At 43.3% G+C, this 19,560-nt stretch overlaps 11 non-coding genes and 15 pseudogenes across 11 annotated transcripts; all 26 read left to right on the top strand.

The window, feature by feature from the left end:
- Positions 1–301: 301 nt before the first annotated feature.
- Positions 302–436, top strand: LOC141778810 (U1 spliceosomal RNA; annotated as a pseudogene).
- A 576-nt stretch (positions 437–1,012) lies between these two features.
- LOC141778936 (U1 spliceosomal RNA) lies at positions 1,013–1,147 on the top strand (annotated as a pseudogene).
- A 513-nt stretch (positions 1,148–1,660) lies between these two features.
- LOC141779289 (U1 spliceosomal RNA) lies at positions 1,661–1,824 on the top strand. The gene has a single exon (XR_012596249.1). It is a non-coding gene; the product is annotated as a U1 spliceosomal RNA (small nuclear RNA).
- A 576-nt stretch (positions 1,825–2,400) lies between these two features.
- Positions 2,401–2,535, top strand: LOC141778670 (U1 spliceosomal RNA; annotated as a pseudogene).
- A 525-nt stretch (positions 2,536–3,060) lies between these two features.
- Positions 3,061–3,224, top strand: LOC141778457 (U1 spliceosomal RNA). Its single transcript, XR_012596069.1, has one exon. It is a non-coding gene; the product is annotated as a U1 spliceosomal RNA (small nuclear RNA).
- A 575-nt stretch (positions 3,225–3,799) lies between these two features.
- On the top strand, positions 3,800–3,934 carry LOC141778804 (U1 spliceosomal RNA; annotated as a pseudogene).
- Positions 3,935–4,510: 576 nt separating this feature from the next.
- On the top strand, positions 4,511–4,645 carry LOC141778929 (U1 spliceosomal RNA; annotated as a pseudogene).
- A 525-nt stretch (positions 4,646–5,170) lies between these two features.
- On the top strand, positions 5,171–5,334 carry LOC141779224 (U1 spliceosomal RNA). The gene has a single exon (XR_012596231.1). It is a non-coding gene; the product is annotated as a U1 spliceosomal RNA (small nuclear RNA).
- A 575-nt stretch (positions 5,335–5,909) lies between these two features.
- Positions 5,910–6,044, top strand: LOC141778794 (U1 spliceosomal RNA; annotated as a pseudogene).
- A 576-nt stretch (positions 6,045–6,620) lies between these two features.
- Positions 6,621–6,755, top strand: LOC141778925 (U1 spliceosomal RNA; annotated as a pseudogene).
- Positions 6,756–7,268: 513 nt separating this feature from the next.
- Positions 7,269–7,432, top strand: LOC141779179 (U1 spliceosomal RNA). Its single transcript, XR_012596218.1, has one exon. It is a non-coding gene; the product is annotated as a U1 spliceosomal RNA (small nuclear RNA).
- Positions 7,433–8,008: 576 nt separating this feature from the next.
- Positions 8,009–8,143, top strand: LOC141778663 (U1 spliceosomal RNA; annotated as a pseudogene).
- Positions 8,144–9,952: 1,809 nt separating this feature from the next.
- LOC141778894 (U1 spliceosomal RNA) lies at positions 9,953–10,087 on the top strand (annotated as a pseudogene).
- Positions 10,088–10,612: 525 nt separating this feature from the next.
- LOC141779124 (U1 spliceosomal RNA) lies at positions 10,613–10,776 on the top strand. The gene has a single exon (XR_012596204.1). It is a non-coding gene; the product is annotated as a U1 spliceosomal RNA (small nuclear RNA).
- Positions 10,777–11,352: 576 nt separating this feature from the next.
- LOC141778920 (U1 spliceosomal RNA) lies at positions 11,353–11,487 on the top strand (annotated as a pseudogene).
- A 525-nt stretch (positions 11,488–12,012) lies between these two features.
- Positions 12,013–12,176, top strand: LOC141779067 (U1 spliceosomal RNA). Its single transcript, XR_012596186.1, has one exon. It is a non-coding gene; the product is annotated as a U1 spliceosomal RNA (small nuclear RNA).
- Positions 12,177–12,752: 576 nt separating this feature from the next.
- On the top strand, positions 12,753–12,887 carry LOC141778914 (U1 spliceosomal RNA; annotated as a pseudogene).
- Positions 12,888–13,412: 525 nt separating this feature from the next.
- On the top strand, positions 13,413–13,576 carry LOC141780439 (U1 spliceosomal RNA). Its single transcript, XR_012596655.1, has one exon. It is a non-coding gene; the product is annotated as a U1 spliceosomal RNA (small nuclear RNA).
- A 576-nt stretch (positions 13,577–14,152) lies between these two features.
- LOC141778911 (U1 spliceosomal RNA) lies at positions 14,153–14,287 on the top strand (annotated as a pseudogene).
- A 525-nt stretch (positions 14,288–14,812) lies between these two features.
- LOC141780382 (U1 spliceosomal RNA) lies at positions 14,813–14,976 on the top strand. Its single transcript, XR_012596640.1, has one exon. It is a non-coding gene; the product is annotated as a U1 spliceosomal RNA (small nuclear RNA).
- A 577-nt stretch (positions 14,977–15,553) lies between these two features.
- Positions 15,554–15,688, top strand: LOC141778906 (U1 spliceosomal RNA; annotated as a pseudogene).
- A 525-nt stretch (positions 15,689–16,213) lies between these two features.
- Positions 16,214–16,377, top strand: LOC141778486 (U1 spliceosomal RNA). Its single transcript, XR_012596085.1, has one exon. It is a non-coding gene; the product is annotated as a U1 spliceosomal RNA (small nuclear RNA).
- Positions 16,378–16,902: 525 nt separating this feature from the next.
- Positions 16,903–17,066, top strand: LOC141780322 (U1 spliceosomal RNA). The gene has a single exon (XR_012596622.1). It is a non-coding gene; the product is annotated as a U1 spliceosomal RNA (small nuclear RNA).
- A 576-nt stretch (positions 17,067–17,642) lies between these two features.
- Positions 17,643–17,777, top strand: LOC141778891 (U1 spliceosomal RNA; annotated as a pseudogene).
- A 525-nt stretch (positions 17,778–18,302) lies between these two features.
- On the top strand, positions 18,303–18,466 carry LOC141778504 (U1 spliceosomal RNA). Its single transcript, XR_012596089.1, has one exon. It is a non-coding gene; the product is annotated as a U1 spliceosomal RNA (small nuclear RNA).
- Positions 18,467–19,042: 576 nt separating this feature from the next.
- On the top strand, positions 19,043–19,177 carry LOC141779001 (U1 spliceosomal RNA; annotated as a pseudogene).
- The last annotated feature ends 383 nt before the right edge of the window (positions 19,178–19,560 follow it).

Below are 19,560 nucleotides of genomic sequence, written 5' to 3'. Positions count from 1 at the left end.
ATCATTTTTTTTTAAAGATAAAAACAAATACAGATTAATACCAACCACATTCTTGAAAAGAAGCCTTATTTTGAAGAAAAAATGATTTATGTAACAAATAACCAACTGAGTAGAGATTGTCAACTGTGACTGTATTGTAGTAACACGCTTCAAGTGTCAACCCAAACTAGCCAAATTTTTCAGAATGTGTGACAACATCAAAGGACGATGACATCACATCAAAGGACGATGACATCACTGTAATACATAAAACGATATGTATGAATATTCGAAATGGTATATGAAAAACTAAATTTATTAAATTCTTATGTTGTTCACCCAGGGCGAGGCTCAGCCTTTGCACTCCGGTTGTGCTGACCCCTGTGAATTCCCCAAATGTGGGAATCTCAACTGCATAATTTCTGGTAGTGGGGGACTGCGTTCGCGCTCTCCCCTGATCATTATGTCCAAGTTAAATGAAAGGAGTCCTCGGCTGCGATGGACTTAAATGTGCTGCGCAGCATGCTAATATCCAGCTTCCTAGTCAGTGTGATTGCGGCAATGTTCATTTTGAGGCCTTTGGATACTTTTGCAGTATGTCCAGAAAAGTGGCAGTGTTGCTGTGCAGCAGTGACTGGTGTACGTTGTGAACCTGTGTGTTGAGCAATGCCAGTTGCATCCAACTCAAATTTACTTGGCAGGGGAGATACAATGATCAAGTATTTTATGACAATCATTTTTTTTTAAAGATAAAAACAAATACAGATTAATACCAACCACATTCTTGAAAAGAAGCATTATTTTGAAGAAAAAAAGATTTATGTAACAAATAACCAACTGAGTAGAGATTGTCAACTGTGACTGTATTGTAGTAACACGCTTCAAGTGTCAACCCAAACTAGCCAAATTTTTCAGAATGTGTGACAACATCAAAGGACGATGACATCACATCAAAGGACGATGACATCACTGTAATACATAAAACGATATGTATGAATATTCGAAATGGTATATGAAAAACTAAATTTATTAAATTCTTATGTTGTTCACCCATGGCGAGGCTCAGCCATTGCACTCCGGTTGTGCTGACCCCTGTGAATTCCCCAAATGTGGGAATCTCAACTGCATAATTTCTGGTAGTGGGGGACTGCGTTCGCGCTCTCCCCTGATCATTATGTCCAATGCAAGGATTCCTCGGCTGCGATGGACTTAAATGTGCTGCGCAGCATGCTAATATCCAGCTTCCCAGTGGCAATGTTCATTTTGAGGCCTTTGGATTCTTTTACAGTATGTCCAGAAAACTGGCTGTGTTGCTGTGCAGCAGTGTCTGGTGTACGCTGTGAAGCTGTGTGTTGAGCAATGCCAGTTGCCCGTGATCCCCATGACAGCAAGAAGTGGGTGTGGTCTTTTGGATGGGACCAAATCATTTGTGTGTACTCCTCTCCGAGGTTGCTCTTTCTTTGTGGAAGAAATGTATTCTAAACCTTCTTCCATTGCTAGCATGCTTGGGTTTAAGGTTTTGTGCTGTTGCTGGGCTGTGTTTTCTTTCTTAGAGGCAGAAACAGCTTGCCAAGGTGAGCTAGTGCTAAAGGCACTGAACTCTAGGATTTTGCGCTGTTGCAACTGTCAGCCAGGGTGCTGTGTCTGAGAATGACCACCCTGTCTCTGACTCATCCAACTCATACTTACCTGGCAGGGGAGATACAATGATCAAGTATGTTGTTCACCCAGGGCGAGGCTCAGCCATTGCACTCCGGTTGTGCTGACCCCTGTGAATTCCCCAAATGTGGGAATCTCAACTGCATAATTTCTGGTAGTGGGGGACTGCGTTCGCGCTCTCCCCTGATCATTATGTCCAAGTTAAATGAAAGGAGTCCTCGGCTGCGATGTACTTTAATGTGCTGCGCAGCATGCTAATATCCAGCTTCCTAGTCAGTGTGATTGCGGCAATGTTCATTCTGAGGCCTTTGGATACTTTTGCAGTATGTCCAGAAAAGTGGCAGTGTTGCTGTGCAGCAGTGACTGGTGTACGTTGTGAACCTGTGTGTTGAGCAATGCCAGTTGCATCCAACTCAAATTTACCTGGCAGGGGAGATACAATGATCAAGTATTTTATGACAATCATTTTTTTTTAAAGATAAAAACAAATACAGATTAATACCAACCACATTCTTGAAAAGAAGCATTATTTTGAAGAAAAAATGATTTATGTAACAAATAACCAACTGAGTAGAGATTGTCAACTGTGACTGTATTGTAGTAACACGCTTCAAGTGTCAACCCAAACTAGCCAAATTTTTCAGAATGTGTGACAACATCAAAGGACGATGACATCACATCAAAGGACGATGACATCACTGTAATACATAAAACGATATGTATGAATATTCGAAATGGTATATGAAAAACTAAATTTATTAAATTCTTATGTTGTTCACCCAGGGCGAGGCTCAGCCATTGCACTCCGGTTGTGCTGACCCCTGTGAATTCCCCAAATGTGGGAATCTCAACTGCATAATTTCTGGTAGTGGGGGACTGCGTTCGCGCTCTCCCCTGATCATTATGTCCAATGAAAGGAGTCCTCGGCTGCGATGGACTTAAATGTGCTGCGCAGCATGCTAATATCCAGCTTCCCAGTCAGCGTGATTGTGGCAATGTTCATTTTGAGGCTTTTGGATTCTTTTACAGTATGTCCAGAAAACTGGCAGTGTTGCTGTGCAGCAGTGTCTGGTGTACGCTGTGAAGCTGTGTGTTGAGCAATGCCAGTTGCCCGTGATCCCCATGACAGCAAGAAGTGGGTGTGGTCTTTTGGATGGGACCAAATCATTTGTGTGTACTCCTCTCCGAGGTTGCTCTTTCTTTGTGGAAGAAATGTATTCTAAACCTTCTTCCATTGCTAGCATGCTTGGGTTTAAGGTTTTGTGCTGTTGCTGGGCTGTGTTTTCTTTCTTAGAGGCAGAAACAGCTTGCCAAGGTGAGCTAGTGCTAAAGGCACTGAACTCTAGGATTTTGCGCTGTTGCAACTGTCAGCCAGGGTGCTGTGTCTGAGAATGACCACCCTGTCTCTGACTCATCCAACTCATACTTACCTGGCAGGGGAAATACAATTATCAAGTATGTTGTTCACCCAGGGCGAGGCTCAGCCATTGCACTCCGGTTGTGCTGACCCCTGTGAATTCCCCAAATGTGGGAATCTCAACTGCATAATTTCTGGTAGTGGGGGACTGCGTTCGCGCTCTCCCCTGATCATTATGTCCAAGTTAAATGAAAGGAGTCCTCGGCTGCGATGTACTTTAATGTGCTGCGCAGCATGCTAATATCCAGCTTCCTTGTCAGTGTGATTGCGGCAATGTTCATTCTGAGGCCTTTGATACTTTTGCAGTATGTCCAGAAAAGTGGCAGTGTTGCTGTGCAGCAGTGACTGGTGTACGTTGTGAACCTGTGTGTTGATTAATGCCAGTTGCATCCAACTCAAATTTACCTGGCAGGGGAGATACAATGATCAAGTATTTTATGACAATCATTTTTTTTTAAAGATAAAAACAAATACAGATTAATACCAACCACATTCTTGAAAAGAAGCCTTATTTTGAAGAAAAAATGATTTATGTAACAAATAACCAACTGAGTAGAGATTGTCAACTGTGACTGTATTGTAGTAACACGCTTCAAGTGTCAACCCAAACTAGCCAAATTTTTCAGAATGTGTGACAACATCAAAGGACGATGACATCACATCAAAGGACGATGACATCACTGTAATACATAAAACGATATGTATGAATATTCGAAATGGTATATGAAAAACTAAATTTATTAAATTCTTATGTTGTTCACCCAGGGCGAGGCTCAGCCTTTGCACTCCGGTTGTGCTGACCCCTGTGAATTCCCCAAATGTGGGAATCTCAACTGCATAATTTCTGGTAGTGGGGGACTGCGTTCGCGCTCTCCCCTGATCATTATGTCCAAGTTAAATGAAAGGAGTCCTCGGCTGCGATGGACTTAAATGTGCTGCGCAGCATGCTAATATCCAGCTTCCTAGTCAGTGTGATTGCGGCAATGTTCATTTTGAGGCCTTTGGATACTTTTGCAGTATGTCCAGAAAAGTGGCAGTGTTGCTGTGCAGCAGTGACTGGTGTACGTTGTGAACCTGTGTGTTGAGCAATGCCAGTTGCATCCAACTCAAATTTACTTGGCAGGGGAGATACAATGATCAAGTATTTTATGACAATCATTTTTTTTTAAAGATAAAAACAAATACAGATTAATACCAACCACATTCTTGAAAAGAAGCATTATTTTGAAGAAAAAAAGATTTATGTAACAAATAACCAACTGAGTAGAGATTGTCAACTGTGACTGTATTGTAGTAACACGCTTCAAGTGTCAACCCAAACTAGCCAAATTTTTCAGAATGTGTGACAACATCAAAGGACGATGACATCACATCAAAGGACGATGACATCACTGTAATACATAAAACGATATGTATGAATATTCGAAATGGTATATGAAAAACTAAATTTATTAAATTCTTATGTTGTTCACCCATGGCGAGGCTCAGCCATTGCACTCCGGTTGTGCTGACCCCTGTGAATTCCCCAAATGTGGGAATCTCAACTGCATAATTTCTGGTAGTGGGGGACTGCGTTCGCGCTCTCCCCTGATCATTATGTCCAATGCAAGGATTCCTCGGCTGCGATGGACTTAAATGTGCTGCGCAGCATGCTAATATCCAGCTTCCCAGTCAGCGTGATTGTGGCAATGTTCATTTTGAGGCCTTTGGATTCTTTTACAGTATGTCCAGAAAACTGGCTGTGTTGCTGTGCAGCAGTGTCTGGTGTACGCTGTGAAGCTGTGTGTTGAGCAATGCCAGTTGCCCGTGATCCCCATGACAGCAAGAAGTGGGTGTGGGCTTTTGGATGGGACCAAATCATTTGTGTGTACTCCTCTCCGAGGTTGCTCTTTCTTTGTGGAAGAAATGTATTCTAAACCTTCTTCCATTGCTAGCATGCTTGGGTTTAAGGTTTTGTGCTGTTGCTGGGCTGTGTTTTCTTTCTTAGAGGCAGAAACAGCTTGCCAAGGTGAGCTAGTGCTAAAGGCACTGAACTCTAGGATTTTGCGCTGTTGCAACTGTCAGCCAGGGTGCTGTGTCTGAGAATGACCACCCTGTCTCTGACTCATCCAACTCATACTTACCTGGCAGGGGAGATACAATGATCAAGTATGTTGTTCACCCAGGGCGAGGCTCAGCCATTGCACTCCGGTTGTGCTGACCCCTGTGAATTCCCCAAATGTGGGAATCTCAACTGCATAATTTCTGGTAGTGGGGGACTGCGTTCGCGCTCTCCCCTGATCATTATGTCCAAGTTAAATGAAAGGAGTCCTCGGCTGCGATGTACTTTAATGTGCTGCGCAGCATGCTAATATCCAGCTTCCTTGTCAGTGTGATTGCGGCAATGTTCATTCTGAGGCCTTTGATACTTTTGCAGTATGTCCAGAAAAGTGGCAGTGTTGCTGTGCAGCAGTGACTGGTGTACGTTGTGAACCTGTGTGTTGATTAATGCCAGTTGCATCCAACTCAAATTTACCTGGCAGGGGAGATACAATGATCAAGTATTTTATGACAATCATTTTTTTTTAAAGATAAAAACAAATACAGATTAATACCAACCACATTCTTGAAAAGAAGCCTTATTTTGAAGAAAAAATGATTTATGTAACAAATAACCAACTGAGTAGAGATTGTCAACTGTGACTGTATTGTAGTAACACGCTTCAAGTGTCAACCCAAACTAGCCAAATTTTTCAGAATGTGTGACAACATCAAAGGACGATGACATCACATCAAAGGACGATGACATCACTGTAATACATAAAACGATATGTATGAATATTCGAAATGGTATATGAAAAACTAAATTTATTAAATTCTTATGTTGTTCACCCAGGGCGAGGCTCAGCCTTTGCACTCCGGTTGTGCTGACCCCTGTGAATTCCCCAAATGTGGGAATCTCAACTGCATAATTTCTGGTAGTGGGGGACTGCGTTCGCGCTCTCCCCTGATCATTATGTCCAAGTTAAATGAAAGGAGTCCTCGGCTGCGATGGACTTAAATGTGCTGCGCAGCATGCTAATATCCAGCTTCCTAGTCAGTGTGATTGCGGCAATGTTCATTTTGAGGCCTTTGGATACTTTTGCAGTATGTCCAGAAAAGTGGCAGTGTTGCTGTGCAGCAGTGACTGGTGTACGTTGTGAACCTGTGTGTTGAGCAATGCCAGTTGCATCCAACTCAAATTTACTTGGCAGGGGAGATACAATGATCAAGTATTTTATGACAATCATTTTTTTTTAAAGATAAAAACAAATACAGATTAATACCAACCACATTCTTGAAAAGAAGCATTATTTTGAAGAAAAAAAGATTTATGTAACAAATAACCAACTGAGTAGAGATTGTCAACTGTGACTGTATTGTAGTAACACGCTTCAAGTGTCAACCCAAACTAGCCAAATTTTTCAGAATGTGTGACAACATCAAAGGACGATGACATCACATCAAAGGACGATGACATCACTGTAATACATAAAACGATATGTATGAATATTCGAAATGGTATATGAAAAACTAAATTTATTAAATTCTTATGTTGTTCACCCATGGCGAGGCTCAGCCATTGCACTCCGGTTGTGCTGACCCCTGTGAATTCCCCAAATGTGGGAATCTCAACTGCATAATTTCTGGTAGTGGGGGACTGCGTTCGCGCTCTCCCCTGATCATTATGTCCAATGCAAGGATTCCTCGGCTGCGATGGACTTAAATGTGCTGCGCAGCATGCTAATATCCAGCTTCCCAGTGGCAATGTTCATTTTGAGGCCTTTGGATTCTTTTACAGTATGTCCAGAAAACTGGCTGTGTTGCTGTGCAGCAGTGTCTGGTGTACGCTGTGAAGCTGTGTGTTGAGCAATGCCAGTTGCCCGTGATCCCCATGACAGCAAGAAGTGGGTGTGGTCTTTTGGATGGGACCAAATCATTTGTGTGTACTCCTCTCCGAGGTTGCTCTTTCTTTGTGGAAGAAATGTATTCTAAACCTTCTTCCATTGCTAGCATGCTTGGGTTTAAGGTTTTGTGCTGTTGCTGGGCTGTGTTTTCTTTCTTAGAGGCAGAAACAGCTTGCCAAGGTGAGCTAGTGCTAAAGGCACTGAACTCTAGGATTTTGCGCTGTTGCAACTGTCAGCCAGGGTGCTGTGTCTGAGAATGACCACCCTGTCTCTGACTCATCCAACTCATACTTACCTGGCAGGGGAGATACAATGATCAAGTATGTTGTTCACCCAGGGCGAGGCTCAGCCATTGCACTCCGGTTGTGCTGACCCCTGTGAATTCCCCAAATGTGGGAATCTCAACTGCATAATTTCTGGTAGTGGGGGACTGCGTTCGCGCTCTCCCCTGATCATTATGTCCAAGTTAAATGAAAGGAGTCCTCGGCTGCGATGTACTTTAATGTGCTGCGCAGCATGCTAATATCCAGCTTCCTAGTCAGTGTGATTGCGGCAATGTTCATTCTGAGGCCTTTGGATACTTTTGCAGTATGTCCAGAAAAGTGGCAGTGTTGCTGTGCAGCAGTGACTGGTGTACGTTGTGAACCTGTGTGTTGAGCAATGCCAGTTGCATCCAACTCAAATTTACCTGGCAGGGGAGATACAATGATCAAGTATTTTATGACAATCATTTTTTTTTAAAGATAAAAACAAATACAGATTAATACCAACCACATTCTTGAAAAGAAGCATTATTTTGAAGAAAAAATGATTTATGTAACAAATAACCAACTGAGTAGAGATTGTCAACTGTGACTGTATTGTAGTAACACGCTTCAAGTGTCAACCCAAACTAGCCAAATTTTTCAGAATGTGTGACAACATCAAAGGACGATGACATCACATCAAAGGACGATGACATCACTGTAATACATAAAACGATATGTATGAATATTCGAAATGGTATATGAAAAACTAAATTTATTAAATTCTTATGTTGTTCACCCAGGGCGAGGCTCAGCCATTGCACTCCGGTTGTGCTGACCCCTGTGAATTCCCCAAATGTGGGAATCTCAACTGCATAATTTCTGGTAGTGGGGGACTGCGTTCGCGCTCTCCCCTGATCATTATGTCCAAGTTAAATGAAAGGAGTCCTCGGCTGCGATGGACTTTAATGTGCTGCGCAGCATGCTAATATCCAGCTTCCTAGTCAGTGTGATTTTCAGATCAATGTTCATTCTGAGGCCTTTGGATACTTTTGCAGTATGTCCAGAAAAGTGGCAGTGTTGCTGTGCAGCAGTGACTGGTGTACGTTGTGAACCTGTGTGTTGAGCAATGCCAGTTGCATCCAACTCAAATTTACCTGGCAGGGGAGATACAATGATCAAGTACAGATACAGATACACATACAGAGAGCTTTATTTATCCCCGAAGGGCAATTCAGTTTCTGCAGTCCACCGAAACATATACACACATTCATATTGCACAATCATCATTGACAGAGGGAACACAGTAGGTGGCATATGGGTAGGTGCAGAACAATAAAAGTACAAGATTAAAAATTAAAAATCTTCGCAATAAAAACAATGAATACAAGAATAAAAACGAGACGAGATAAAAGAATAACGGAATAAATAAATAATTAGAATAGAATAAAGTGCCAAGAGTATTTGCACATCTCAAATTGTATTCCAAGAATGTACCTAATGCAAACACAGACAACCGTTATGTGGTTAGTGCAAAATAATTGTACATTCAAAGTAAATAAAACATTTTTTGTTGTCGTTCATTCATGATAGTTACTCTGCGTTCAGCAGTGTAATGGCGGAAGGAATGAATGACTTGGAGTAGCGGTTTGTCTTTCTGTGAGGCGGCAGATAGCGCCGTCCTGAAGGCAGTAGTGTGAACTCACTAGACAGGATTTGGTTGTGATTAATAATGTTTTTGGCCTTCTGGAGGACACGTTTCTCCCAGAGAGAGTTTAAGTTGCTCTGCTGGGCTCCGATGATTTTGGAGCAGACTTTCACAATGTTATTTAGGCAATTCCTGTCCTTCATAGACAAACCGTTAAACCAGCAAATAAATGAAAAGGTTAAAAGGCTCTCAACATATGACAAGTAGACAGTGCACAGGATAGATCTACTCACAACAAAGGAGTTGATTTTCCGCAGCAAATGAATTCTCTGTTGGCTTCGTTTAACAATGGACTCAGTGTTTACATCGAACTTGAGATGAGAGTCAAACACTGTGCCCAGGTACTTATAAGAGTCCACGATGTCAACATCCTCGCCATGAATTATACTCTGAGTGGGATTAATCTTGTTTTTCCTAAAGTCAATCACAAGTTCTTTAGTTTTTGAGACATTAAGATCAAGATAATTTTTGTCACACCACTCGACAAAGGCAGGAAGAGCACAGCCATGATCTGACTCTGCCCCCTGTAGGAGCGACAGGAGTGCAGTGTCGTCTGAAAATTTCACTAATAAGCTGCCCTCCTTAGAAGACCTGCAGCTATCTGTGTACAAAATAAAAAGCAATGGCGAAAGGACGCAGCCTTGCGGAGAACCTGTATTAGAGACCGAGGTATTAGACATAATACCTCGTATTTTATGACAATCATTTTTTATGACAATCATTTTTTTTTAAAGATAAAAACAAATACAGATTAATACCAACCACATTCTTGAAAAGAAGCATTATTTTGAAGAAAAAATGATTTATGTAACAAATAACCAACTGAGTAGAGATTGTCAACTGTGACTGTATTGTAGTAACACGCTTCAAGTGTCAACCCAAACTAGCCAAATTTTTCAGAATGTGTGACAACATCAAAGGACGATGACATCACATCAAAGGACGATGACATCACTGTAATACATAAAACGATATGTATGAATATTCGAAATGGTATATGAAAAACTAAATTTATTAAATTCTTATGTTGTTCACCCAGGGCGAGGCTCAGCCATTGCACTCCGGTTGTGCTGACCCCTGTGAATTCCCCAAATGTGTGAATCTCAACTGCATAATTTCTGGTAGTGGGGGACTGCGTTCGCGCTCTCCCCTGATCATTATGTCCAATGCAAGGAGTCCTCGGCTGCGATGGACTTAAATGTGCTGCGCAGCATGCTAATATCCAGCTTCCCAGTCAGCGTGATTGTGGCAATGTTCATTTTGAGGCCTTTGGATTCTTTTACAGTATGTCCAGAAAACTGGCTGTGTTGCTGTGCAGCAGTGTCTGGTGTACGCTGTGAAGCTGTGTGTTGAGCAATGCCAGTTGCCCGTGATCCCCATGACAGCAAGAAGTGGGTGTGGGCTTTTGGATGGGACCAAATCATTTGTGTGTACTCCTCTCCGAGGTTGCTCTTTCTTTGTGGAAGAAATGTATTCTAAACCTTCTTCCATTGCTAGCATGCTTGGGTTTAAGGTTTTGTGCTGTTGCTGGGCTGTGTTTTCTTTCTTAGAGGCAGAAACAGCTTGCCAAGGTGAGCTAGTGCTAAAGGCACTGAACTCTAGGATTTTGCGCTGTTGCAACTGTCAGCCAGGGTGCTGTGTCTGAGAATGACCACCCTGTCTCTGACTCATCCAACTCATACTTACCTGGCAGGGGAGATACAATGATCAAGTATGTTGTTCACCCAGGGCGAGGCTCAGCCATTGCACTCCGGTTGTGCTGACCCCTGTGAATTCCCCAAATGTGGGAATCTCAACTGCATAATTTCTGGTAGTGGGGGACTGCGTTCGCGCTCTCCCCTGATCATTATGTCCAAGTTAAATGAAAGGAGTCCTCGGCTGCGATGGACTTAAATGTGCTGCGCAGCATGCTAATATCCAGCTTCCTAGTCAGTGTGATTGCGGCAATGTTCATTTTGAGGCCTTTGGATACTTTTGCAGTATGTCCAGAAAAGTGGCAGTGTTGCTGTGCAGCAGTGACTGGTGTACGTTGTGAACCTGTGTGTTGAGCAATGCCAGTTGCATCCAACTCAAATTTACTTGGCAGGGGAGATACAATGATCAAGTATTTTATGACAATCATTTTTTTTTAAAGATAAAAACAAATACAGATTAATACCAACCACATTCTTGAAAAGAAGCATTATTTTGAAGAAAAAAAGATTTATGTAACAAATAACCAACTGAGTAGAGATTGTCAACTGTGACTGTATTGTAGTAACACGCTTCAAGTGTCAACCCAAACTAGCCAAATTTTTCAGAATGTGTGACAACATCAAAGGACGATGACATCCCATCAAAGGACGATGACATCACTGTAATACATAAAACGATATGTATGAATATTCGAAATGGTATATGAAAAACTAAATTTATTAAATTCTTATGTTGTTCACCCATGGCGAGGCTCAGCCATTGCACTCCGGTTGTGCTGACCCCTGTGAATTCCCCAAATGTGGGAATCTCAACTGCATAATTTCTGGTAGTGGGGGACTGCGTTCGCGCTCTCCCCTGATCATTATGTCCAATGAAAGGAGTCCTCGGCTGCGATGGACTTAAATGTGCTGCGCAGCATGCTAATATCCAGCTTCCCAGTCAGCGTGATTGTGGCAATGTTCATTTTGAGGCTTTTGGATTCTTTTACAGTATGTCCAGAAAACTGGCTGTGTTGCTGTGCAGCAGTGTCTGGTGTACGCTGTGAAGCTGTGTGTTGAGCAATGCCAGTTGCCCGTGATCCCCATGACAGCAAGAAGTGGGTGTGGTCTTTTGGATGGGACCAAATAATTTGTGTGTACTCCTCTCCGAGGTTGCTCTTTCTTTGTGGAAGAAATGTATTCTAAACCTTCTTCCATTGCTAGCATGCTTGGGTTTAAGGTTTTGTGCTGTTGCTGGGCTGTGTTTTCTTTCTTAGAGGCAGAAACAGCTTGCCAAGGTGAGCTAGTGCTAAAGGCACTGAACTCTAGGATTTTGCGCTGTTGCAACTGTCAGCCAGGGTGCTGTGTCTGAGAATGACCACCCTGTCTCTGACTCATCCAACTCATACTTACCTGGCAGGGGAGATACAATGATCAAGTATGTTGTTCACCCAGGGCGAGGCTCAGCCATTGCACTCCGGTTGTGCTGACCCCTGTGAATTCCCCAAATGTGGGAATCTCAACTGCATAATTTCTGGTAGTGGGGGACTGCGTTCGCGCTCTCCCCTGATCATTATGTCCAAGTTAAATGAAAGGAGTCCTCGGCTGCGATGGACTTTAATGTGCTGCGCAGCATGCTAATATCCAGCTTCCTAGTCAGTGTGATTGCGGCAATGTTCATTCTGAGGCCTTTGGATACTTTTGCAGTATGTCCAGAAAAGTGGCAGTGTTGCTGTGCAGCAGTGACTGGTGTACGTTGTGAACCTGTGTGTTGAGCAATGCCAGTTGCATCCAACTCAAATTTACCTGGCAGGGGAGATACAATGATCAAGTATTTTATGACAATCATTTTTTTTTAAAGATAAAAACAAATACAGATTAATACCAACCACATTCTTGAAAAGAAGCATTATTTTGAAGAAAAAAAGATTTATGTAACAAATAACCAACTGAGTAGAGATTGTCAACTGTGACTGTATTGTAGTAACACGCTTCAAGTGTCAACCCAAACTAGCCAAATTTTTCAGAATGTGTGACAACATCAAAGGACGATGACATCACATCAAAGGACGATGACATCACTGTAATACATAAAACGATATGTATGAATATTCGAAATGGTATATGAAAAACTAAATTTATTAAATTCTTATGTTGTTCACCCATGGCGAGGCTCAGCCATTGCACTCCGGTTGTGCTGACCCCTGTGAATTCCCCAAATGTGGGAATCTCAACTGCATAATTTCTGGTAGTGGGGGACTGCGTTCGCGCTCTCCCCTGATCATTATGTCCAATGCAAGGAGTCCTCGGCTGCGATGGACTTAAATGTGCTGCGCAGCATGCTAATATCCAGCTTCCCAGTCAGCGTGATTGTGGCAATGTTCATTTTGAGGCCTTTGGATTCTTTTACAGTATGTCCAGAAAACTGGCTGTGTTGCTGTGCAGCAGTGTCTGGTGTACGCTGTGAAGCTGTGTGTTGAGCAATGCCAGTTGCCCGTGATCCCCATGACAGCAAGAAGTGGGTGTGGTCTTTTGGATGGGACCAAATCATTTGTGTGTACTCCTCTCCGAGGTTGCTCTTTCTTTGTGGAAGAAATGTATTCTAAACCTTCTTCCATTGCTAGCATGCTTGGGTTTAAGGTTTTGTGCTGTTGCTGGGCTGTGTTTTCTTTCTTAGAGGCAGAAACAGCTTGCCAAGGTGAGCTAGTGCTAAAGGCACTGAACTCTAGGATTTTGCGCTGTTGCAACTGTCAGCCAGGGTGCTGTGTCTGAGAATGACCACCCTGTCTCTGACTCATCCAACTCATACTTACCTGGCTGGGGAGATACAATGATCAAGTATGTTGTTCACCCAGGGCGAGGCTCAGCCATTGCACTCCGGTTGTGCTGACCCCTGTGAATTCCCCAAATGTGGGAATCTCAACTGCATAATTTCTGGTAGTGGGGGACTGCGTTCGCGCTCTCCCCTGATCATTATGTCCAAGTTAAATGAAAGGAGTCCTCGGCTGCGATGTACTTTAATGTGCTGCGCAGCATGCTAATATCCAGCTTCCTAGTCAGTGTGATTGCGGCAATGTTCATTCTGAGGCCTTTTGATACTTTTGCAGTATGTCCAGAAAAGTGGCAGTGTTGCTGTGCAGCAGTGACTGGTGTACGTTGTGAACCTGTGTGTTGAGCAATGCCAGTTGCATCCAACTCAAATTTACCTGGCAGGGGAGATACAATGATCAAGTATTTTATGACAATCATTTTTTTTTAAAGATAAAAACAAATACAGATTAATACCAACCACATTCTTGAAAAGAAGCATTATTTTGAAGAAAAAAAGATTTATGTAACAAATAACCAACTGAGTAGAGATTGTCAACTGTGACTGTATTGTAGTAACACGCTTCAAGTGTCAACCCAAACTAGCCAAATTTTTCAGAATGTGTGACAACATCAAAGGACGATGACATCACATCAAAGGACGATGACATCACTGTAATACATAAAACGATATGTATGAATATTCGAAATGGTATATGAAAAACTAAATTTATTAAATTCTTATGTTGTTCACCCATGGCGAGGCTCAGCCATTGCACTCCGGTTGTGCTGACCCCTGTGAATTCCCCAAATGTGGGAATCTCAACTGCATAATTTCTGGTAGTGGGGGACTGCGTTCGCGCTCTCCCCTGATCATTATGTCCAATGCAAGGAGTCCTCGGCTGCGATGGACTTAAATGTGCTGCGCAGCATGCTAATATCCAGCTTCCCAGTCAGCGTGATTGTGGCAATGTTCATTTTGAGGCCTTTGGATTCTTTTACAGTATGTCCAGAAAACTGGCTGTGTTGCTGTGCAGCAGTGTCTGGTGTACGCTGTGAAGCTGTGTGTTGAGCAATGCCAGTTGCCCGTGATCCCCATGACAGCAAGAAGTGGGTGTGGTCTTTTGGATGGGACCAAATCATTTGTGTGTACTCCTCTCCGAGGTTGCTCTTTCTTTGTGGAAGAAATGTATTCTAAACCTTCTTCCATTGCTAGCATGCTTGGGTTTAAGGTTTTGTGCTGTTGCTGGGCTGTGTTTTCTTTCTTAGAGGCAGAAACAGCTTGCCAAGGTGAGCTAGTGCTAAAGGCACTGAACTCTAGGATTTTGCGCTGTTGCAACTGTCAGCCAGGGTGCTGTGTCTGAGAATGACCACCCTGTCTCTGACTCATCCAACTCATACTTACCTGGCTGGGGAGATACAATGATCAAGTATGTTGTTCACCCAGGGCGAGGCTCAGCCATTGCACTCCGGTTGTGCTGACCCCTGTGAATTCCCCAAATGTGGGAATCTCAACTGCATAATTTCTGGTAGTGGGGGACTGCGTTCGCGCTCTCCCCTGATCATTATGTCCAAGTTAAATGAAAGGAGTCCTCGGCTGCGATGGACTTTAATGTGCTGCGCAGCATGCTAATATCCAGCTTCCTAGTCAGTGTGATTGCGGCAATGTTCATTCTGAGGCCTTTGGATACTTTTGCAGTATGTCCAGAAAAGTGGCAGTGTTGCTGTGCAGCAGTGACTGGTGTACGTTGTGAACCTGTGTGTTGAGCAATGCCAGTTGCATCCAACTCAAATTTACCTGGCAGGGGAGATACAATGGTCAAGTATTTTATGACAATCATTTTTTTTTTAAAGATAAAAACAAATACAGATTAATACCAACCACATTCTTGAAAAGAAGCATTATTTTGAAGAAAAAAAGATTTATGTAACAAATAACCAACTGAGTAGAGATTGTCAACTGTGACTGTATTGTAGTAACACGCTTCAAGTGTCAACCCAAACTAGCCAAATTTTTCAGAATGTGTGACAACATCAAAGGACGATGACATCACATCAAAGGACGATGACATCACTGTAATACATAAAACGATATGTATGAATATTCGAAATGGTATATGAAAAACTAAATTTATTAAATTCTTATGTTGTTCACCCATGGCGAGGCTCAGCCATTGCACTCCGGTTGTGCTGACCCCTGTGAATTCCCCAAATGTGGGAATCTCAACTGCATAATTTCTGGTAGTGGGGGACTGCGTTCGCGCTCTCCCCTGATCATTATGTCCAATGCAAGGAGTCCTCGGCTGCGATGGACTTAAATGTGCTGCGCAGCATGCTAATATCCAGCTTCCCAGTCAGCGTGATTGTGGCAATGTTCATTTTGAGGCCTTTGGATTCTTTTACAGTATGTCCAGAAAACTGGCTGTGTTGCTGTGCAGCAGTGTCTGGTGTACGCTGTGAAGCTGTGTGTTGAGCAATGCCAGTTGCCCGTGATCCCCATGACAGCAAGAAGTGGGTGTGGTCTTTTGGATGGGACCAAATCATTTGTGTGTACTCCTCTCCGAGGTTGCTCTTTCTTTGTGGAAGAAATGTATTCTAAACCTTCTTCCATTGCTAGCATGCTTGGGTTTAAGGTTTTGTGCTGTTGCTGGGCTGTGTTTTCTTTCTTAGAGGCAGAAACAGCTTGCCAAGGTGAGCTAGTGCTAAAGGCACTGAACTCTAGGATTTTGCGCTGTTGCAACTGTCAGCCAGGGTGCTGTGTCTGAGAATGACCACCCTGTCTCTGACTCATCCAACTCATACTTACCTGGCAGGGGAGATACAATGATCAAGTATGTTGTTCACCCAGGGCGAGGCTCAGCCATTGCACTCCGGTTGTGCTGACCCCTGTGAATTCCCAAAATGTGGGAATCTCAACTGCATAATTTCTGGTAGTGGGGGACTGCATTCGCGCTCTCCCCTGATCATTATGTCCAATGCAAGGAGTCCTCGGCTGCGATGGACTTAAATGTGCTGCGCAGCATGCTAATATCCAGCTTCCCAGTCAGCGTGATTGTGGCAATGTTCATTTTGAGGCCTTTGGATTCTTTTACAGTATGTCCAGAAAACTGGCTGTGTTGCTGTGCAGCAGTGTCTGGTGTACGCTGTGAAGCTGTGTGTTGAGCAATGCCAGTTGCCCGTGATCCCCATGACAGCAAGAAGTGGGTGTGGTCTTTTGGATGGGACCAAATCATTTGTGTGTACTCCTCTCCGAGGTTGCTCTTTCTTTGTGGAAGAAATGTATTCTAAACCTTCTTCCATTGCTAGCATGCTTGGGTTTAAGGTTTTGTGCTGTTGCTGGGCTGTGTTTTCTTTCTTAGAGGCAGAAACAGCTTGCCAAGGTGAGCTAGTGCTAAAGGCACTGAACTCTAGGATTTTGCGCTGTTGCAACTGTCAGCCAGGGTGCTGTGTCTGAGAATGACCACCCTGTCTCTGACTCATCCAACTCATACTTACCTGGCTGGGGAGATACAATGATCAAGTATGTTGTTCACCCAGGGCGAGGCTCAGCCATTGCACTCCGGTTGTGCTGACCCCTGTGAATTCCCCAAATGTGGGAATCTCAACTGCATAATTTCTGGTAGTGGGGGACTGCGTTCGCGCTCTCCCCTGATCATTATGTCCAAGTTAAATGAAAGGAGTCCTCGGCTGCGATGTACTTTAATGTGCTGTGCAGCATGCTAATATCCAGCTTCCTAGTCAGTGTGATTGCGGCAATGTTCATTCTGAGGCCTTTGGATACTTTTGCAGTATGTCCAGAAAAGTGGCAGTGTTGCTGTGCAGCAGTGACTGGTGTACGTTGTGAACCTGTGTGTTGAGCAATGCCAGTTGCATCCAACTCAAATTTACTTGGCAGGGGAGATACAATGATCAAGTATTTTATGACAATAATTTTTTTTTAAAGATAAAAACAAATACAGATTAATACCAACCACATTCTTGAAAAGAAGCATTATTTTGAAGAAAAAATGATTTATGTAACAAATAACCAACTGAGTAGAGATTGTCAACTGTGACTGTATTGTAGTAACACGCTTCAAGTGTCAACCCAAACTAGCCAAATTTTTCAGAATGTGTGACAACATCAAAGGACGATGACATCACATCAAAGGACGATGACATCACTGTAATACATAAAACGATATGTATGAATATTCGAAATGGTATATGAAAAACTAAATTTATTAAATTCTTATGTTGTTCACCCAGGGCGAGGCTCAGCCATTGCACTCCGGTTGTGCTGACCCCTGTGAATTCCCCAAATGTGTGAATCTCAACTGCATAATTTCTGGTAGTGGGGGACTGCGTTCGCGCTCTCCCCTGATCATTATGTCCAATGCAAGGAGTCCTCGGCTGCGATGGACTTAAATGTGCTGCGCAGCATGCTAATATCCAGCTTCCCAGTCAGCGTGATTGTGGCAATGTTCATTTTGAGGCCTTTGGATTCTTTTACAGTATGTCCAGAAAACTGGCTGTGTTGCTGTGCAGCAGTGTCTGGTGTACGCTGTGAAGCTGTGTGTTGAGCAATGCCAGTTGCCCGTGATCCCCATGACAGCAAGAAGTGGGTGTGGTCTTTTGGATGGGACCAAATCATTTGTGTGTACTCCTCTCCGAGGTTGCTCTTTCTTTGTGGAAGAAATGTATTCTAAACCTTCTTCCATTGCTAGCATGCTTGGTTTTAAGGTTTTGTGCTGTTGCTGGGCTGTGTTTTCTTTCTTAGAGGCAGAAACAGCTTGCCAAGGTGAGCTAGTGCTAAAGGCACTGAACTCTAGGATTTTGCGCTGTTGCAACTGTCAGCCAGGGTGCTGTGTCTGAGAATGACCACCCTGTCTCTGACTCATCCAACTCATACTTACCTGGCAGGGGAGATACAATGATCAAGTATGTTGTTCACCCAGGGCGAGGCTCAGCCATTGCACTCCGGTTGTGCTGACCCCTGTGAATTCCCGAAATGTGGGAATCTCAACTGCATAATTTCTGGTAGTGGGGGACTGCATTCGCGCTCTCCCCTGATCATTATGTCCAAGTTAAATGAAAGGAGTCCTCGGCTGCGATGGACTTAAATGTGCTGCGCAGCATGCTAATATCCAGCTTCCTAGTCAGTGTGATTGCGGCAATGTTCATTCTGAGGCCTTTGGATACTTTTGCAGTATGTCCAGAAAAGTGGCAGTGTTGCTGTGCAGCAGTGACTGGTGTATGTTGTGAACCTGTGTGTTGAGCAATGCCAGTTGCATCCAACTCAAATTTACTTGGCAGGGGAGATACAATGATCAAGCATTTTATGACAATCATTTTTTTTTAAAGATAAAAACAAATACAGATTAATACCAACCACAGTCTTGAAAAGAAGCATTATTTTGAAGAAAAAAAGATTTATGTAACAAATAACCAACTGAGTAGAGATTGTCAACTGTGACTGTATTGTAGTAACACGCTTCAAGTGTCAACCCAAACTAGCCAAATTTTTCAGAATGTGTGACAACATCAAAGGACGATGACATCACATCAAAGGACGATGACATCACTGTAATACATAAAACGATATGTATGAATATTCGAAATGGTATATGAAAAACTAAATTTATTAAATTCTTATGTTGTTCACCCATGGCGAGGCTCAGCCATTGCACTGCGGTTTTGCTGAATCCTGTCAATTCCCCAAATGTGGGAATCTCAACTGCATAATTTCTGGTAGTGGGGGACTGCATTCGCGCTCTCCCCTGATCATTATGTCCAATGCAAGGAGTCCTCGGCTGCGATGGACTTAAATGTGCTGCGCAGCATGCTAATATCCAGCTTCCCAGTCAGCGTGATTGTGGCAATGTTCATTTTGAGGCCTTTGGATTCTTTTACAGTATGTCCAGAAAACTGGCTGTGTTGCTGTGCAGCAGTGTCTGGTGTACGCTGTGAAGCTGTGTGTTGAGCAATGCCAGTTGCCCGTGATCCCCATGACAGCAAGAAGTGGGTGTGGTCTTTTGGATGGGACCAAATCATTTGTGTGTACTCCTCTCCGAGGTTGCTCTTTCTTTGTGGAAGAAATGTATTCTAAACCTTCTTCCATTGCTAGCATGCTTGGGTTTAAGGTTTTGTGCTGTTGCTGGGCTGT

Source organism: Sebastes fasciatus, chromosome 1 (assembly GCF_043250625.1).
Source record: "Sebastes fasciatus isolate fSebFas1 chromosome 1, fSebFas1.pri, whole genome shotgun sequence".
Lineage (NCBI taxonomy): Eukaryota > Metazoa > Chordata > Actinopteri > Perciformes > Sebastidae > Sebastes > Sebastes fasciatus.
Note: the sequence above shows the minus strand (reverse complement) of the source record. Positions and strands in the feature narration are given on the sequence as shown.